The sequence below is a fragment of the Chiloscyllium plagiosum genome, unplaced genomic scaffold, assembly GCF_037043375.1.
Source record: "Chiloscyllium plagiosum isolate Xiang-an unplaced genomic scaffold, Cpla_swu_hap1 HiC_scaffold_48, whole genome shotgun sequence".
NCBI classification, from domain to species: Eukaryota; Metazoa; Chordata; class Chondrichthyes; order Orectolobiformes; family Hemiscylliidae; genus Chiloscyllium; species Chiloscyllium plagiosum.
In genome coordinates this window covers 35,747,063-35,752,659 of record NW_028270186.1, presented here as the reverse complement: position 1 = coordinate 35,752,659, position 5,597 = coordinate 35,747,063, and the positions used below count along the sequence as shown (strand labels likewise).

Sequence of the window (5,597 nt, the reverse complement as noted above, 5' to 3'; positions counted from 1 at the left end):
AGCGGTTTCATGTCTGTACCTCCACACGGAGGAGTTGAAGAGTGGAGAAAAGTAACTCACCCACTCCATCTCTGGGGTTATTAGGGACTGAAAATGAATCGTGTCACATTGAAATATATCTAGATGCGACTTAATCTTTATCTTTTATTGGGAACCATCTCTTTCATTGTAACCATCAGGAAAGAACATTTCGTTCGCCAGAAAAAGAAATGAATAGGTCACTAACCTTTGTTTGCTTCAGGTCCAAGAATACTCAGATCAATAGCTCCCTTGCTTACCTCTGCTGGTGATGTTCGCAAAGAGATCTAGCAAATTACCAAGTGTGATTTTCCTTTCAATAAATAATTTTGACTCAGTTTGCCTGCAAATAACTTTTCCTACCTTTGTGCTTTTCTTCTTTTACATTGGTGTCTCACACCTTACAAATGACAGCAAAGGTATGAAAGGAGATGGAAGCATTTAGCTCATCAAGTCAACGAGAGCTTTCAATGAGATCACGGCTGATTTGGTCAATGCTCAAGCTAACTGCGCTGTCTGTAGTCATAGCCGAGTGGTTAAGGCGATGGATTAAACATCCATTGGGGTTTCCTCGCGTAGGTTCGAATCCTGCTGACTACGTTATGAATGCTTTCCTGCTGGAACAATTTTCGCTCAAAGTTCAGAAAACCAATTTTGGAAACCAGGCCGGTAATTTGATTAGACTTGGGAAACTCGAGTTCTTCATCAGAAATGTTCCATATTTCAAACATTATCACTGTTTCTCTTTCGACACATCGGGTTTCTGCAGTTGTTATTGAACGTCCTAAGCAGAAGTGTTGCTTTTCATTAGATTCCTTTAATCCCTGTCCTCTGTTCTCTGACTCGGGTCAGTGGCAACACTTCCTTCTGCTCGTCAAAGTGCTCATTCCCCACCGCTCCCTCTCCCATCATTACAAACAACCGCAGGAAATTGCCACTTAACCATCTTTGTTCCAAAGTGAAACTCACCAGCCTCGGGAATCTCTCCACCAAACGGGACTTCTCATCCCTGGACATGGTGCAAGCCAGAGGATTGTGAAGAGATACTGTGAAAATATTGTCAGTTGGCAGTTGGAAAAATGTTTAAGAAGCAAACCATATAATATCGGCTCCAGCTTTGGACATCTTGTGAAACTCTTTGGAAAATGGAATCAGAGGAGGATGAAGTAGTGTGAACTGTCGGACCGATTAGAGGACGGGACATTGGCTCTGATGTTCTCGGGACAGGAACTGATCTGAGACATTGAAAGAATTCTCGCTCACGTACGTGAGGATTGCAAACTTCATCTGGACTCTGGGACAATGAAAAACTCAAGACAATATCCAAATATTGACAGGGATCACCTACAGTACGAGTACTATAGATGGGCCAGTTATTACCCAGTGTGTGCAGGAGGGCGTCCTGACACATTATGTAGTCATGCCTTCAAGGGACAAAGCCACTTTCGATTTAGTACTGGGTAACGAGCCTGGTCAGGTTTAAATTCGGAAGTAGGTGAGCACTTTGGAGACAGCGGTCACAGTTCTCACAGGTTTACTTTCGTGATAGAAAGGGATAGGTGTACTCCACGGAGCAAGAGTTTCAGCTGGTGGAAGGGAAATTACGATGTATCGAGGTAAGACTAAGGAAGCATAGAATGTGGTAGGAAACTGCAGGGGGGTGAGCACCTTAAAATGTGGAGCTTATTCAAGGAAAAGCTCCTGTGTGTCCTAGATAAGTATGTACCTAGATAAGGAAGATGTAGAACGCGTGAGCAGTGGTTTACTAAGGAAGTGGAATCCCTGGTCAAGAAGAACAAGAAGTCTTATGTTACGACAAAATGTGAAAACTCAGTTAGAGCGCTCGAGGGTTCCAACGATATCAGGAAAGACCTAAAAAGAGAGCTGATAAGAGCCAGGGGGAGACATGAGAAGTTGTTGGCAGATAGGATCAGGGTTAACCCTAAGGCTTACCATCGGTATGTCAGGAATAAAAGAATGACGAGAGGTAAATTTGGGACAATCAAGGGTAATAGTGGGAAGTTGTGTGTGGAGTCAGAGGAGATAGGGGAAGCACTAAATAAATATTTTTCGACAGTGTTCGCTATAGAAAATGAAAATGTTGGCGAGGAAGGTACAGAGATACTTGCGTCTAGACTAGAAGAGATTGAGGTTCACAAGGAAGAGATATTAGAAATACTGCAGAATGTGAAAAAAGATAAGTCAGCTGGGCCGGATGGGATCTATCTGATGTTGTTCAGCAAATGCACTGCAGGAAGGTACAAATCTAGCTGATGCTAACAACGGCTCGTTTTGAGCCGCTAGTTTGCAGTGAAGTGGCGGCGCCAATAAAAGGTGTCACACATCTCGTCTAATTCCACATCCAGAGCTCGAAATGACCGGAGGTCTCTCGCTGAGTATCTGCAGGGTCTTGCTTGGACGACACCATGACACTTTTCCACTGGAGTGGATCATGAAATCGCGTCGTGACTGTGAATAAAACGATGGAAACTTCCAGCAGAGAAGGAGGCGACCCTGAAGTAGGCAGCTGAGGACAAATGTTTCTCCTTTGGCAGTGAAAGGCACTGCTTCACAAATTGGAAACTTCGAAGTGAAGCAATGTTGGTGATTATCTTCGCTGCTTGTTCACCTTTTTAATTCTGATTCCGTAAAAGTCCATGGCATTACATAGCGACATTCTGCCAACGCTCGGCTTGTCTCTTGGGCCAGTGGCGTAATGGATAATCCGTCTGACTTGTTTCACTTTAACCGTGGTATACGTTGACGCTCCCCTGTGAAGTCCTGGCGGGACGTCGCCTCTGTGCTTCCGCATTTAAAACTTGCATTTGTCCTATTGTCCATTTCAAATTCCAGCTCTCCACAACAGACACCTCCGTCAGTTTGGGGGTATCTTTCTGTGTGTCTCCCTCTGTGGGTGAAAATGAGCATGAGTTCCTCAAAAGACTTACAATTCGTTGTGGAAGTGTCATACTTCTGACCCGTTATTGTGCCATTTAAGAACATAGGATAACCTCATTGACATTTGCCCTGGAAACATTAGAACACACGAGACTTTGGGCTAAAGTTGGAAACTGCGACGAGAATAGATGGCTCTCTGATTAGCCGCAATGCACACGGGCGGAATGGCCTTTTCCCACTTTGTAAATCTTCGAAGTCAAGTTGAAAATAATCTGCAACGAAAATGTTCAGAAAGGGTGTTTTATTTACACCAAATACGATAGTATCTATCGCCTTGTATTTTTATTTACTTGTGAGGATTCGGTACTGTCAGCACCGTGGCCCAGATCGTATTCCCGCTCATGGAATGGTTGTATTGTTCTGCAAACATATCGGTGTATCATTACTTCTGCCGATTTTCCGATGCTGGCAGATCATTGGTTTTGTCCAAAACATTATGAAGGTTAATATAAAACAAATAGCTGCAGTTTCTGGAAATCTGAGCCAAAAACGAAAATTGTTTGCGGAACACAGCAGGACTGGCAATAGAAAGGTCGACTTGCCTGTTCTTCGTGATGCTGCCTGACCTGCTGTGCTTTTCCAGCATCACTCTGATCTTAAATCTGGTTTCCAGCATCTGCAGTCCTCACTTTTGCCTAGTTCATTCAGTGTCGCTGGTTCCCAATTCAAGAACTCCATCTCTAGCGGTTTCATGTCTGTACCTCCGTGCTGAGGAGTTGAAGAGTGAAGAAAAGTAGTTCACCCCCTCCATCTCTGGGGTAATTTGGGACGGAAAATGAATCGTGTCACATTGAAATATATCTTGATGCGACTTAATCTTTGTCTTTTATTGGGGACCATCTCTTTCATTGTAACCATCAGGAAAGAACATTTCGTTCGCCAGAAAAAGAAATCTATAGGTCACTAACCTTTGTTTGCTTCAGGTCTAAGAATACTCAGACCAATAGCTCCCTTGCTTACCTCTGCTGGTCATGTTCGCAAAGAATCTAGCAAATTGCCAAGTGTGATTTTCCTTTCAATAAATAATTTTGACTCAGTTTGGCTGCAAATATCTTTTCCTACCTTTGTGCTTTCCTCCTTTTACATTGGTGTCTCACACCTTACAAATGACAGCAAAGGTATGAAAGGAGATTGAAGCATTTAGCTCATCAAGTCAGCGAGAGCTTTCAATGAGATCACGGCTGATTTGGTCAATGCTCAAGCAGACTGCGCGGTCTGTAGTCATGGCCGACTGGTTACGGCGCTGGACTAAAACTCCGTTGGGGTTTCCCCACGTAGGTTCGAATCCTGCTGACTACGTTACGAATGCTTTCCTGCTGGAACAATTTTCGCTCAAAGTTCAGAAAACCGATTTTGCAAACCAGGCTGGTAATTTGATTAGAGTTTCGAAACTCGAGTTCTTCATCAGAAATGTTCCATATTTCAAACATTATCTCTGTTTCTCTTTCCAGATACACTGCACGACACATCAGGTTTCTGCAGTCGTTATTGAACGTCCTTAGCAGAAGTGCTGCTTTTCATTAGATTCCTTTCATCCCTGTCCTCTGTTCTCTGACTCGGGTCAGTGGCAACATTTCCTCCTGCTCGTCAAAGTGCTCATTCCCCACCGCTCCCTCTCCCATCATTACAAACAACCGCAGGAAATTGCCACTTAACCATCTTTGTTCCAAAGTGAAACTCACTAGCCTCGGGAATCTCTCCACAAAACGGACTTCTCATCCCTGGACATGGTGCAGACCAAAGGATTGTGAAGAGATACTGTGAAAATATTGTCAGTTGGCAGTTGGAAAAATGTTTAAGAAGCAAAACCATATAATTTAAGCTCCTGCTTCGGAAATCTTGAGAAATCCTTTGAGAAATGGAATCAGAGGAGGATGAAGAAGTGTGAACTGTCGGACCGAGTAGAGGACGGGACATTGACTCTGATGTTCTCGGGACAGGAACTGATCTGAGACATTGAAAGAATTCTCGCTCACGTACGTGAGGATTGCAAACTTCATCTGGACTCTGGGACAGTGAAAAACTCAAGACAATATCCAAATATTGACTGGGATCACTGCAGTACGAGTAATATAGATGGGTCAGTTTTTGCGCAGTGTGTGCAGGAGGGCTTCCTGACACAGTATGTAGACATGCCTTCAAGGGACAAAGCCACTTTCGATTTAGTACTGGGTAACGAGCCTGGCCAGGTTTTAGATTCGGAAGGAGGTGAGCACTTTGGAGACAGCGATCACAATTCTCTCAGGTTTACTTTCGTGATTGAAAGGGATAGTTGTACTACACGGAGCAAGAGTTTCAGCTGGTGGAAGGGAAATACGATGTGTCGAGGTAAGATTTAGGAAGCGTAGAATGTGGTAGGAAACTGCAAGGGGTGAGCACATTAAAATGTGGAGCTTATTCAAGGAAAAGCTCCTGTGTGTCCTAGATAAGTATGTACCTGTCAGGCAAGGAGGAAGATATAGAACGCGTGAGCCGTGGTTTACTAAGGAAGTGGAATCCCTGGTCAAGAAGAACAAGAAGTCTTATGTTACGACAAAATGTGAAAACTCAGTTAGAGCGCTCGAGGGTTCCAACGGTATCAAGAAAGACCTAAAAAGAGAGGTGAGAAGAGCCAGGAGGAG

The 5,597-nt window shown here is 43.9% G+C and overlaps 2 non-coding genes across 2 annotated transcripts; both read left to right on the top strand.

Annotated features, from left to right (window-relative positions):
* The first annotated feature begins 536 nt into the window (after positions 1–536).
* On the top strand, positions 537–618 carry trnaf-aaa (transfer RNA phenylalanine (anticodon AAA)). Its single transcript has one exon. It is a non-coding gene; the product is annotated as a tRNA-Phe (tRNA).
* A 3,575-nt stretch (positions 619–4,193) lies between these two features.
* Positions 4,194–4,275, top strand: trnaf-aaa (transfer RNA phenylalanine (anticodon AAA)). The gene has a single exon. It is a non-coding gene; the product is annotated as a tRNA-Phe (tRNA).
* The last annotated feature ends 1,322 nt before the right edge of the window (positions 4,276–5,597 follow it).